The sequence below is a fragment of the Ambystoma mexicanum genome, chromosome 5p (genome assembly GCF_040938575.1).
Source record: "Ambystoma mexicanum isolate Mex_15411 chromosome 5p, UKY_AmexF1_1, whole genome shotgun sequence".
Classification (NCBI taxonomy): Eukaryota; Metazoa; Chordata; class Amphibia; order Caudata; family Ambystomatidae; genus Ambystoma; species Ambystoma mexicanum.
Genome location: NC_090930.1, coordinates 1050141710 through 1050155833, shown reverse-complemented (window position 1 = coordinate 1050155833; position 14124 = coordinate 1050141710). Strand labels below are relative to the sequence as shown.

The window sequence follows — 14124 nt, the reverse complement described above, 5'->3', positions numbered from 1 at the left end:
CGCTTAGGCAGGCTTTAGGGATTACCCAGTGAATATCTGGAGGAGAAAAAACAGCAGAGATTGTTGCCTGCACATCGCACCAGAGTGTCTGAAAATCAAGCCTTTGGAACACAAACATCGACACTTTGGTTTTTGTAGAAATTGTATTTATTTTTTTTTTAAAAAGGAGGCTGCCTGAAAGTTCAGCTAGACCCTACCTTCTTATGGGAACACTATGTCTGGTGTTAAGCATTGTGTGGCCCACATATCAAAGCGGGAGTCTTCCCAAACATCAAGAGGAGAGCTTGTTTCAATTAATCAAAATCCTATCCGTCAGCCTTAGATATATCCATAACGTCATGCACCCAGAAAGGGATAGTCTGCTGAGAAACCAAGAAATCTTGTTAGGCTCGCCTATTGTTAGGCAAGATTGTATGCAGTACCCTTTGGATGCACTACAACAACCCTGACCTCCTGGCAATAGGAACCCAACCTTTGGTATAAGTCTTTACTACACAGGTTGGTAGCGTGTTGAGCAGCCAGGCTTATCTCAAGAGGGGTCAATGTGAGCTGTAGGGGAGTTACACAGAGATTCACAGTGACAAGTATTCAAATAAACTCTTACACACAAGGTTTCCTGAATAAACAATTATTAATTTATTCATCAGTCAGTTAGAGTAAGCCTTCTTCAGAAGGGAGCAATTTAAAACAGCACACAATTATACTTTCAAAGACACACTCTTAAGTTTGTAAATCAGTAAGTACCCTTTTGGGGTGGCCCACAGACACAACCTACACGCTCTGGTGACTTCAATAGCTAGGGTGCTGGGGACATTAATGCATCACTGTTGCATTTAGAAGAGTTTAGGTATAGGTCCAAGGAAAAGGTTATTAGAACATACAAAAGACCACAAATAATCTCAAGCAGGCAAATACTTTCGGATCCCCCAATAAGAGTCATTCAGTGGAACAGGCTAAGCCAAAGTCAATGGGCAAAAGTCTACATGAGCTGAAGCACGTCTTTGCAGGTAAGTAAGAAAAGTCTTTGCACAATGTTTTATAAGTCTTTGAAGAAAAAGAAGAAACAATGTAGGGCCACAAGCTGTTAGACTTGTGAGGTGTAGACGATGAAAGCAACTCCACAAGAGGTAAGTTCTCTCAGACTTTACAGTACCTTTGGATTGAAGAAAAAGTGCAGCAGATGACTTCAGTTCCTGTGCAGCTCTGCAGATCTCACTGTTTCTGGGCCTCAGTCGTGGGGACAAGAGGGAGGACTTCTGGGAACTCCTGCCCTGCAATGGGACGGTCACCGGCTCGCAACTGGCAAACTTCAAACAAGTGGTTGTTCGGTGTTTCAGCTCCTCATCTACCGCAAATAGCAACACTGCAATTCCTGGCTGTCGAGATGGGCTTTCTTTGCTTCTGGGATCCCGCAATCTGTTAAGCGGGCTCCGGCTTGGTCAGTCCTACTTCCTGGAAGTCCGGAGGACCTTCCTGGAGCTCTTGGCCAGCTTAAAAGCAACACACACAAACTGGTGTTCCTCTCCCTGGCTATTTGGTTTCCAGCAGCAACTCTGTGGAAATTCAACCAGCTCCGAGAGGATGTCCAGGTGGCTTACTTTGGAGTTGATTGGTCCCACCAACTCAAAGGGAGAAGACGTCCTTGCAGCGGCTTCTCTGTCGATATGAATTTGGAGTTTCAGCACAGCAGCAGGACTTTGCCGGGCAAACCAACGATTCAGGAGTTGCAGCAGGCGTCCTCTTCAAGTTGTTCTTCGGATTCCTTTGTCCAGAGGTCGACTCTGCCTTCTAAGCCAAAAAGCCTTGCCTTGTTTTTTTCTTTTTTTTTGCAGCTTGCTCCCATTCTTTCCAGCCTAGCTGTCAGTCACCCAGCAGGTGGGTGTCCTTGCCGGACAGTCAGCTGGCCAATCGCCACATAGTGCATTTGGGTCACCTAGGAGACTAAGCACAGTGAGTTTCGGCCACCTCCCTCACTGCCTGCCCCCGCCAGACACCCTGGAGTCAGAGGCAGGCTTCACTTGTGAATCCCGCCGAAGGCAAAGCGAACAAAGGGACCAAACCTGGTTTGGCGTGCAGAGTAAATATCAAGGAGGAACTTTCCACAAAGAAATGACGGAAAAAGAAGACCGGGGCCATTTTCACACGCAGCCCGCGGTAAAATCCCATAATGGTTGTAAAAAGCAAACCACTGCCACCAGCCATTCAGTGAGGAAAGGGTAACTTAAAAATGTTACATGTGAAGCTAGACAAAGGGGATACTAGGTAACCCCTCCAGCACCCTATTGTAAGATAGTGTGTGCTGGGTCTAGAAAGTTAAACGTGAAAGTAAAGTCAATTTCACTTCACTGCTCCGGGAAACAGAAGTTTATCCCAGAGAAGGAATTTAAACCTTTGGGAAATCTGAAAGACTTCACTGTGTCACTGCACTGAAGGTGCTGTGTAACACAATGTAAATGATGATGCCTATGGAGTTTGTCAGACTCCACAACCAAAAGAAACAGAGTACAAAATCACATTAAAATACATGAGTGGGGAAAAAGGGTCTCTCTCTCCAGGTTAAAAAAAAATCAAGTCCTCAAAATCAAGAAAAGTTGCTGGGGGTCTCTAAGCTAGAGGGGATTGGCACATTTCTGAGAATTCTCCCTAACACGTACTACTTGCACGTCACAATTGTACTCAAAAACTGTTTGTCAATCAATAATATTTATTTCATCATACATATTGAGCAGATCGTAGGAATCCTAGGATGAGAAGACTGTCCAGAACCTTTGGAGGGGCTTTGAGACCCTTGTAGTCTGGCCAGCTTCAACTGGTGGTCCTTGTCTTTTTGTTTATCAATTGTCAAACTCCAGCTTAGCCATGTTGAAATCCAACTCTCTGTCTGAGCCTGATCTTTTCTCTCTTAAGCTCCCAAAAGTCCTCAGCTTCCAAAGTTGACAGTGAAACATTAGTAGACTCCTTTTCTATGCACTCTCAATATTGGCAGTTACCACAAGCCCGTTGCTACTGTTGGGACCTACACCAGCATCTACTGCATCACTATTCATAGCAACTTCTGTATCAAATCGGCCTTGATGCCAGAGGATGGCAATTCTCTGTTTACACACAACCATTTTTAATTCTCTACTTTAAGTTCAGCAAGAGTAGACGTAATGAGAGTTTCCATATCTTTAAATAAGAGTAGGCAACTGTTATACCAACTACTAACTTCAAATCACAGTGTTCTGTATAAAAAGAATTATGATACTACCCCGTGAACTACACTGGGTTACCCAAGCCTTGTCACCGCTGAGCACCAACCTGTTGAGATGGATTTCTAGGATCTAGCCTGGTGGACAGGTTTTAGGTGTGATGAATCTGATGTCCTGACTCCTTTCCTGGGATTGCCTCTCCGCAAGTGGCCAGGGGACGACAGCCGCTACCTGATCTTGACTGGGGGGTGGGGGCAGCTCTATGAGGGAGGACCACATGGGGGGGGGGTGACCCTCATGGGGGATAACCTCATCGGAGGAAGGCACATAACCCCCTTTCCCTTTTACGGATGTTCCCTTCATATCCTAAGCTATTATGGCTTATTGTAAAAGTTCGCTCCCACTGCCCACAAAACCTGCTAATGACCTCTTCCACTATCATGTAAAAAGAAAACCTAGAAAAGCCCAACATTTTGATATATATATATATATATATATATATATATATATATATATATATTTCTGAGGCTTGTCAGAACCTGAATGAACACAGTGAGAGCTACCTGGGCAAACTATGTTCGCTCGAGGTCAATCGAGGGACTGCCGAGCCGCTGTGGAGGAGTCGGTGGAGCCAGCTGCCTCAAGGCAGGAGGAGGAGGACTACAGCCACCGGTGTGCTGTGCTGGGACCAGAGGAAAAAGGCAAGTCTGGTTGGTGGCCGCGGGAACCGCAGAATAGCGCCTCAGCCATAGGAACACAGAGAGAGGCTCATCCACCAGGCGGGAACCACGAAGGACGTGGAAGCCGCCGAGTGAGGATGGTGGACCTGCAGACTGGAGGTGGAGCACTGAGATGCTGTGCCCTTTTTACCACGAGGGAACCGAAAAGCACTACAGAAAGCCGCTGAGTCCTGGAGAGAGAGATTGGGGCACCGGGGCACTTCAGCGACGACACCGAAGAACGCTAAATAATTGTGACTGGAATGAAAGATAATCATTTTGGGAGGCAAATCCTGAGAGAGGTCAAGGCAGGAGAAGAAAGGCCCTCACCTCTTGAACCTTTGCAGAACCACATTAGTTATGAGTCTATGGCTGCACCCAAGGGAGGCAAAGCCCAAGTGAGGGTGGGGGGGGGGGGGGAGAAAACCCTGAACTTTTTCAATACCATAAATTACGAGTTTGGTACCCATACCCAAGGGGCGCAAAGCCTGAAAGAGGTTAGGGGAAAGAAAAAGAGCTCTTCACCTCGTGAACTTTTGAAAAACCACAAGTCTGCAAGTGTGTGTAAGGTGTACCACGTTGACAGTCCTGGCAGTAGAGTATACCAGGCAACCCCCAGTCTGCAAGTGTGTGTAAAGTGAAGCACAGTAAAAAGTAAAAGCCCTGCCAGAAAAGTGTCCCAGACCAAAGCTTAAGTTTGCAATTGTAGAAAATAGAGCACCCAAAGAAGCCCTGGCACAATAATTACGCCGGGTAAACCCCAAGACAGTGAATGAAGTGGAAACTAACCTGGCAGGGGAGTACACCAAGTATCCCCGTATAGTTGGAACGCATATTTAAAACGGTTTTGAAATACAAAGTGTTTTGTTATTAACCAAGAAACCTCCAAGGAGGTTTTGTGCCTTTTTGGAGTCGTGAGAAATCTTGAACTGCAACCTGGGCAAGGGAGCCACCCCCTGGACCTGTGAACCTTATCCATATGAACTATTTCTTTTGAACTTGAACATTTGTGCACCTTTCAAGACTAGAGACATTACCCCTTTGCACATTAGGGTTACTTTAGAATGCGAGGGCAAGGATAGGATTTCGGACACAGGACAGTTTTGCTTTGGACATCTTGACATTGGACAGAGACAGTGCTCCAGATACAATTTTGCGGTGGGTGTATTTTACTCCCTATTACTCTTACGTCCCATCCCCTTTCATCCATACTGCAGGGGCATCCCTCCTAGGGACCGGAGACAGAACCTTTTTCACCAGAAAAAATCTTCTTCCCCCTTGAAATTTAGAAGCGCGCAAGGTGCACCCCTGGGAGAATGCGCTCCCCTGACTCCACCCATGTGCGCCACTCCTCAGTCCGCTTTCACCAGCACTCCTCGGTTTGATTTCGGCCTTGTAATTCCACGCGCTCTTCCCCGGATAATATATTTTTGTCTTTTTCTTCTAATCTTTAAACAGTTACTCCGTCCTCTGGTGCCACGCTCCTCCCCGATGCCCTTGGGCTTCAGCAGGTGTCCAGCATGCAAGGCGCTCTTCCCCACGTCTGACCCCCACACCCTGTGCCTCCGCTGCCTTGGCACTGACCACGGCTGGGAAGGCTGTACTGCGTGCAACGTGCTTGCACCGCAAGCTCTGAAGAACAGGTTAGCAAGGTGGAGGTAGCTCTTCAAGAGGTCGCCTCCAGAGGACTTGAAGAACTTCGTCAAGCACAGATCAAGGCCCAAGACAGGGCCGCTCTTTTTCAACGCACCCTGCAAGGGTGACTCTTTTCCTAGGAAATGCTGAAGCAAGAGCAATCGTTCAGGTTCTCACTCCAGCACAGATACCGAGGCTCATCCAGTTACCGGCTGCCAGGCCGAGGGGTCGCTAGATCCTTCCTGAGACAGCACTGAGGGACCACAAGGTTCTTTTACCGGGTGTCCACCCGAGGCGCTACGCCCTAATACCAGACAAATGTCTGAGGGGGCGCATGTACGCAGCACTACCAGCGATTCATCCGAGGGCACTAACGCCTACCAGGTCTCATCCCGAAGTGCAGGGTAGGCCTAAAAATCGACTGCCAAGAGTCCAGGAGGAGGTGGTCCCAGTGAGCCATGCACCACGACACAGGTACGTGGCACGACAAAATGGCTGCTCGTTAGAAACCAATCACGTTGGGGGAGCAGGTAGGAGATTGATTCCGGAGTGTCCAGGTGGGATTGGTCTTCACAAGGTACGTGGTCTACCGCTTATCCTTCTAATCCGCAGGGCAGATACCGCCTGCAACTATCCAGGCAGAGTATGCACAGGCCCCAGCAGCCAACAGCTGCTCCGCCAATACCACCTGCCACCCCACCAGCCTGCGAGGACAGGTTTTTGAAAGGTCCTCACGCCGGCACCCATAGTCATTCCTCCTATGGCTCTGGTGCCTCAGGCACCTGTGCAGCCCCAGTTGCCCACGATGGGTCCTTCGATTCCGGCTCCCCTGCCTCCTTCAGTTCAGGCGGTTCCAAACCAGCCTCCACAGCAGCCTCTGGTCTCCACACACCAGCCTACGGCTCCCAGTACTCGACTGGTGCCAGACCAGTCGGACACCCTGGTGGACACCGATGAGGAGGAGGAGGACCCCCACACACCATTGCCTGCCAAGGCATTCCATGATCGACTTGCAGGTTTTTCTGAATACTTGGAGCTTCCGCATCCCAAAGTTGAACAACCTGAGGTGGCGATCCTGGCTGAAGTCCTCACTCTACGCCCCGTGATCAGAACGGTGATTCCGATGCAGAAGGACGTTGTCACCTTGGCCAAAAAGGTATGGCAGAAACCCCATTCAGTGCAGCCCACCAACAGGCGCCTTGACGCCAAGTACAGGCAGTTGGAGGGGGATACACTCTTGTTGTCATCACACCCTCTACCATACTCCTCGATGATTGCTGTGGCTTCCATACACTCAAAGCCTCGGTCTTCATCGCCCATCTCGACCTCGGCTCTGCTAGGCAAGGAGGAGAAGATCTTGGAGGCGTGTGGAAAGGTGGTCTATTCCAACACCTCTCTACACCTTCGTCAGACGAATGCGGATGCCATGCTCGCAGCCGTTAACCAGAGGCAGGAAATAGCTGACTGACTTCTGGAAGTTCCGGTGCACAGTCAGGCACGCTTCAAGGCAGGGCTGGCAGAAGCAGAGATGGTGGCTCAAGACATCATGGAGTCCACAGTGGCACAGATTGACACCTCAGGCTGAGCCATCTGCATCGCCACGGACATGAGAAGGACTGCTTGGCTCCAGGCTACCAAGTTCAACCTGGATATCCAGGAGCGCATATTGGATCTTCCATTCGAGGGTAGCGACCTCTTTCATTCCACCACTGACGAGGAACTGGATAAGAAAAGTTCCCAGACTGAAAAATCCTTATCCATCCTTAAAAAGTCCACGCCCAAGAGCTACAGTCAAACCACCAGTGTTCCGACAAGTGTCGGGCCTTTGGCAGGTTCTGGGGCTTTCAAGACCGCCGGTCCAGACAGCCGGACCGCTCTCCGAGTTAGCATTGTCGCAAACTGCACAAGGCAGGGAATAAGAACTTTTTGCAGTCCCCCTCCTCAGCCTCAGAGGGAAAAAAAGGTCCATGTGTCTCCGGTGGGGGGCAGGCTTGCCTTCCACACACACAAATGGCGCTCGAAGGTCGCGGATCCCTGGATCCTATCAGTAGTGTCCACGGGGTAATGTCTACTGGTTCCTCCCTCGCCTCTCTCCTCCCCTCCCCTCCCACGGATTGGGGCAGCAACTCTGTTGGTGGAAATTTGCTCGCTCGTAGAGAGCCAGGCAGTGGAAGAAGTCCCAGCCTCCCAGCAGGGTATGGGCTTCTACTTGAGAATTTTCACCATACACAAGAACCATGCTGGCCTGAGAGTTGTATTGGACCTTTCCACCCTGAACCTTTCCCTCATGCGTCAAAAGTTCATGATGGTTAACCCAGCACTTATTGTTGAGAAACTGTGCAGGGGAGACTGGATGTGCTCTCTGGATCGGAAGGACGCTTACCTACACGTCCCGATTTGGCAGCCCCATCGTTCCTTCCTGCGGTTCAGGATCAAGGGCTTCCATTTCCAATAGAAGGTTCTACCCTTTGGCCTCAATTCAGGCCCCTGGGTCTTTACCAGGCTTACGAATGCAGTGGCAGCCCTTCTCGGGGCCCAAGGTCACCATTTCTATCCGTACCTGGACAACTGGCTCGTTAGGGTGAAATCCCCAGAGGCAGTCCATCATACCTCCTCCATCCTCATGAACACGCTACACGACTTCGGATACTCCATCAATCTCAAGAAATCTCAGCTGGAACCGACGCTATCGTTCCCGGGCCTCATGTGGGATACGGAATACGAGAGAGCCTTTCCCTCGAGGACTAGATCGCAGCCATTAAGAAGGCCACAAATCATTTTCTCAGCAGAGGTGTGACCTAAGCATGGTGGTACCAGCACCTCTTGGGCATCATGGCAGCATGTCTTCTGACAATGCCTTTTACAAAGCTCATAATGACGAGATTACAGCTGCACTTCACAGCCTCATGGAATCGGGAGCGGGCTTCACAGGCGGAACTAGTCAGCATTCCTCCCTTCCTACACCAGGATCTAGTCTGTTGGAGCATGGATGGCAACCTGAGGATAGGCAGGACATTCCGACAACCAGCTCTGCAGGATACCATCACCATGGACCCGTCCAACAGGAGGCCCAAATAAATTGGCTAGAGCTGAAGGCTGTCTGGCTGGCTCTCAAGGCCTTCCTACTGGCCATCAGCGGCAAATGAGCCTCATTCAGACTGACCACTCCACCAGCATGTACTACCTAAACAAGCAGGGTGGCACAAAGTTCCCTCCTCTATGCACCCTGGCGGTCAACATCTGGAATTGGGCCCTGGCGAACATCATTCACTTGACAGCGATCCACCTCTCGGGGGAGTCAACTTCAAACCTCGAGGCAGACCGGCTCAGCCGGCTCGGGGCGTACAATTACAAATGGCAGTTAAACTATCAGGTCTTTCAGGAGATCTTCAACAGATGGGGTCATCCTCAGGTGGACCTCTTCGCCACCTGGTTCAACAGGAAGTGCCCTCAATTCTCATCCTGGCAGGGTCAGGGTCTAGGCTTTCTGGGCGATGCACTACAGATACAGTGGAACGACATGAATGGCTATGCCTTCCTTCCCACTCCACTAGTACACAGGTGATCGGCAAGATAAGAGTCCCGGCACCTCATCATCATTCCGATAGTTCTGTGGTGGCGGGCGAGGTCATGGTTCTCGGAGCTGCTCAGCCTGTCGGACCAGCCTTTCACACAGGGCCCCTCTTCTCTCATGTCACAGCAGGGGGGCACAGTGATCCACCCCGCCCCTCAAAAGTTAGCCCTTGCAGAGTGGTTCCTGAGCAGGTCACACTGAAGCATCTGTGCCTCTCGCAGGCTAACCTCGAGATCATTCGGGGGGCTAAAAGCGATATTACTAGAGGTCAGTACAAAAGCAAGTGGGGCAGGGTTCTGCCCCTGGGCCTAAGCTAATAAGGTCAATCCTCTCACTTGTGCACTGGATGATGTGTTTTCCTTCTCAGCACAACTCGCACACTCTGGAGTGCAGATAGACACCTGCCGAACCTATCTGGTGGCCATCGGAGTCTACCGGAACTCGGAGAAGGACATTTTCTCGTTTGCCAATCCGGTGGTTAAAAGGCATCTGACAGGCCTCACTAGGCTCTACCTGCCCATCAAGGAGCTACATCCTATGTGGGATCTCAACATAGTGTTGGGTGCATTGGCGCATAAACACTTTGAGCCAGTGGCGTCCGCGGGCATCAGGCTAGTCACCATGAAGACCGCTCTTATGGTGGGGTCTTACGTCTGCACAGCGTGTTAGCGAGATCCAAGCTCTGGTGGCGTCTGAGCCATACACTACGTTTCATAAGGACACGGTGGACCTCCGAACGCTCCTCGCGTTCTTTCCTAACGTAGTCTCGGCGTTTCACCTAAATGAGGAGATAGTTCTCCCCACTTTCTTTGCAGACGCCAGGGACGATGCTCAGAGGGTCTTGCACTGTTTAGATGTTAGGCGAGCGCTAAAGTTCTATCTGGATAGGACCAGGAGTTTTCACAAATCCAAGGCTCTATGTATAATATCACCTTCGGGGGATCAAGGCCAGGACATTAGGCTTCCAAGGCATCCATATCTAGATGGGTGGTTGCAGCCATTAAGGAGGCCAGTGAGGGGCAGCACAAGCCACTTCCGGCAAACATGCATGCCCATGCTATCCCAAGGACACGTTCCGTGGCAGGTCTATCAGCAGGACGGCCACGTGGGCCACTCCCTCCGCTTATTGCAAGCGCTATTGTTTGGATTTCAGGGCCACACCCCCACACGCCTCTAAATTGAAAGGGGAAGAAGATTTTTTCTGATGAAAAAGGTGTCTCCCGTGCCTAGGAAGGACGCCCCTGCAGTATGGAGGAAAGAGGACTATGGACTAAGAGTACGTTAGTCGCTACAAGTGAGTAACTTATTATTTTTTAAATATGGAATTAAGATTATTTTTTTAGGGAGTAAACAGTTAATTGACATTCCCAGTGGGAGTATTTAATAAGCGAGTAAACCTATGTTTTAAAAGCTGCAATGTTTTTCTAATTAACACTTCTTTGCAACTAGTTATTTATGCACATTAAAAGATCAATTTTACCACTTTGCATCAGTAACAGTAGTTTTTTCCTCTTGTACTATGTGTGCTACTGATCCAAATATATGCCTTTATGTGTCTATTTCTTATTTTTGTTGGGAGTATGTTTACTTTCAATTTTATTTTGGGGAGTATTTGTCTATTTTTAGGGAGTAAAAGTGGGCGTACACCCCTTATCTGTAGGGCTGGATAGACCCTTAGTTATGGTTGAGGTAGGGAAATATCTCTTTGACGTAGGGACAGTGAGGGATTTTGTAGCCCCTTATTATTTAATACAAGTCTGTAACCACAAATATGATTTCTCTGTGTCTGAGTCTCATTCCTGGCTCCTCACAGAGGCCACCCTAGTTATAGTGACCCGAGTAACTCTGTGAGGTTAGCCAAAAACCAATCAAGGTAAACATGAAGAGTGGTCAAGGCTATTCTCGGGAGAGGTTGCGTGGCCTCAGGGGTCCACAATGAGTCCACACAGTGAAGCACACAGTAATTCAATTTAGATAGGCGAGTACAAATAAAATGATATATTCTATGCCCAAAACACACCCTAGTAAATTAAACAAGCAGGTGATCATATCACACAATACTCCATTATAAAAAATATTTCTGAGGCTTGTGGATCTGCTTCAAATCACATGGTTTGCATAGGCCGACATCTAGTGGTAGGTGCAGAGTATTGCATTGTTTGCTTTCGGAGTTCGAAAAGGGACGTTTACTGGGTGTGTTTGTAATACTATGCCTAGTGTGACATGCACTGTACCCATGGTCTAAAGGGACACATCCCATGTGGCATCTCTAAAACACGTACGTATACCACCAAAATGCCATCATTCAAGATTGAAGGAAAGACCTGGAAACTGAGATTTATGTTGAACTCTAAAACATCCTGTGTAGTATACTGCAAAGAATGCCCATGTGGCTTAAGGGTACGTAGGACAAACTATGAGAGCAGTACAGATGAGGATAAATAAGCACAGATCAAGAATTTGTTGCAAGAATTTGGCTGCTCCACTTGTGGCCCACTAGGTTAGAATACCAGCACACAGCAGAGGAGATCAAGTGGTGGGTCCGGACACAGTACAGCATGCACCAAACCCACAAACAAAGTGTTACGATGGATACATTGCCTCAACGCACTCAAGAAAGGACTTGATGAAGCATTGACAACATATGAGTCGGTAGGAAGGGTCTAGTGCTTTATCCTGTTATTTAGACAGGAAGCACTCAGTGTAAAATATGGGACTGAAGTTACATCTCCCAATAGGTGGATGAGAATAAATATGAGCTAAAGCTCTTATGAACACTTTATGTAGGTGTTCCATCATAAGCCTAGGGAGACAATCCCTCTGTTGGGCACATATCCTCATTCTTAACCAAAGAGGCGTGTTTTGGACCTCTGGCACACACCTTTAATTAATCTCTTCTTGATTTTTCTATTGTTTTACAACAGTTTGTCATATGGCCGAACATTGGCATGTCATATATTCCCACTCTAAAATAGGCAATGTATGTAGTTATTAACTCACTAGCCTAGGGAGCCAATCCCCTAACTTGGGTACACTACTGCATCTCTTTTCCAGAGGTGTTATTTTGGACCTCTGCCTGGCACGCTTATTTTGTGTGCCTTTTTTCGATATTTTGGAATTTTGCACTGTAATATGGCCAGACATTGCCCTATTATCATTTTGACTTGTAGATACTTTGCTTTGAGCAAATTCAGTCTACACTTGAGCATGTTTTCTTAACTGTGCCTATGCTGGTAATTACCTTCCAAGATGGCGCACTGCAACTGCTAGGCTTGACATAGCCTGTCAGTGTTGCTGGGGTAGCCTCAAGAGCGTTCGGTTTAAAACTATTGAGGACTAGCAGCCTCACGACAGCTTCGGTAACAGGAATGCCAGCAAATTCCAGGCTCGATTCGAGAACAAGCTTCCAGGTAACCATTAAGCCAATATGTGAATGTATATTAGTGTTTGTATCATGAGTAGCATGCCGATACAATGAGAGGTCAGTGTCTAAGAATAAGTTTACTTTTATAGATATCGTAAGCAGCTGACCATAAGCGAGTTAATCCATGAATACTCGCTAGTATTTCTACACATTGGTTGTCCAGACTAGCGCACACAGACTTATCCAATTTAGGGTAAGAATTGTGTATTTAGCCACATGGGTGCCTTCTGATTTTTGCATAGACACAGCAGTAAAAGTCCTGCATTAGTGTATCTTCTGTGCATTAAACCTTTATGCAGCTCACTGCCACAATTCATTACATGTAGTGAGACGAAATGCATTGCCTGGGAAAGCGAGCATGTTTATGTTGGATGGACAGCAGGCCACATAGATAAGCAGGTCCTTTCATTGGACCTCCGCATACTAATCATGCATATACAAACGGAGAACGTATGGTTTTAATTGACTATCATTTGCTGTCTTCTTCCATTCTGTCAATCCAAACTGTAGGCAGCCTTGACCCAAGATCTCCATTTGGACGATAGAAATGAGACTATACCTGAATGAAGCATTACCGTCCCGGGAGGTGTTGGCACCCTAACTGGTGACAGCCAATTTAGCTTCGCCCTAAGGGGATTCTCACTACTGCCCTTCAGAAATACTATACACGAGAGTTTGGTGAATGGCGACCCTGTTTTTCGCTGTTGTGGTATTACAATGGTGATGTGATTAGCTATTGTATTTGTTAGTTGTTTTTAACTTGGATTGGTGCAGGTGTTTAATTTCACGTTAAAACATCAGGCTTCTACTAGCCTACAAGTCTTAACTATATCGTCAATTTGCATTTTTAATGTTTAATTTTTGTTTGTTAGGGGCCGTTGAAAATATCTTTTGGTCCTGAGGAAGGCGGAATCATTCTAACATAACCGCCGAACCATAAAGCCCCATGTGTACTATTTAGGAACCTATTGTAGGGGCAGCTCAGTTTAAGTGAAGAGCACTGAGCCCTACGTAGACCTCTGAGCCCAAGAGCTGGCCTTTGTGGCAGGTTTTTCCTCTCTACTAAACATTGTATCTGGTTGGATAGAGGGGTTTTCTTTTTTTTTTTTTCATTTTTACTCGAGACTTATCCGTTTGATTGAGGATAAGGTGTATACATAGCATTTTTCTGTTGTACTGTCACTTAATACTTTCTTATCTGCAGTCAATGAGAATGATTTGGTTTGCAAAATAAATTTCGTATAAATAATGCTTCTATGTTTTGTTACATATGTAAAGCAATTTGTGTGTCGGTTCAAACTTGTATATTTTATGTTATTTTGCATTTATATAGCGCCTTATATACCATTAATATAGTCTCAAGGCGCTGGTAGGTTGAACGCCCTCAGGAACCGAAGTTCAAGTCAGTAGAGAGAGTGTAAGGTGCATGTGTGCAGCTGGTGTGGTATTCGTGAAGTAGCTGCTTCTTAATGATAGGCGTGGTGGTTGAGAGATCAGGAGTATGTGTTCGTTCTGGCAGGTTTTATCCAGACCGATTCCGGCTGCGTTAGGCCTGAGGAGAACGCCTGGCTGGAGGGTGTA

At 47.7% G+C, this 14124-nt stretch overlaps 1 protein-coding gene across 2 annotated transcripts in view; it reads left to right on the top strand.

Moving 5' to 3' along the window:
• RANBP9 (RAN binding protein 9) overlaps nt 1–14124 on the top strand; it is a 1122649-nt gene that overhangs the window by 973836 nt on the left and 134689 nt on the right. The gene's annotated exons all lie outside the window — the stretch shown is intronic.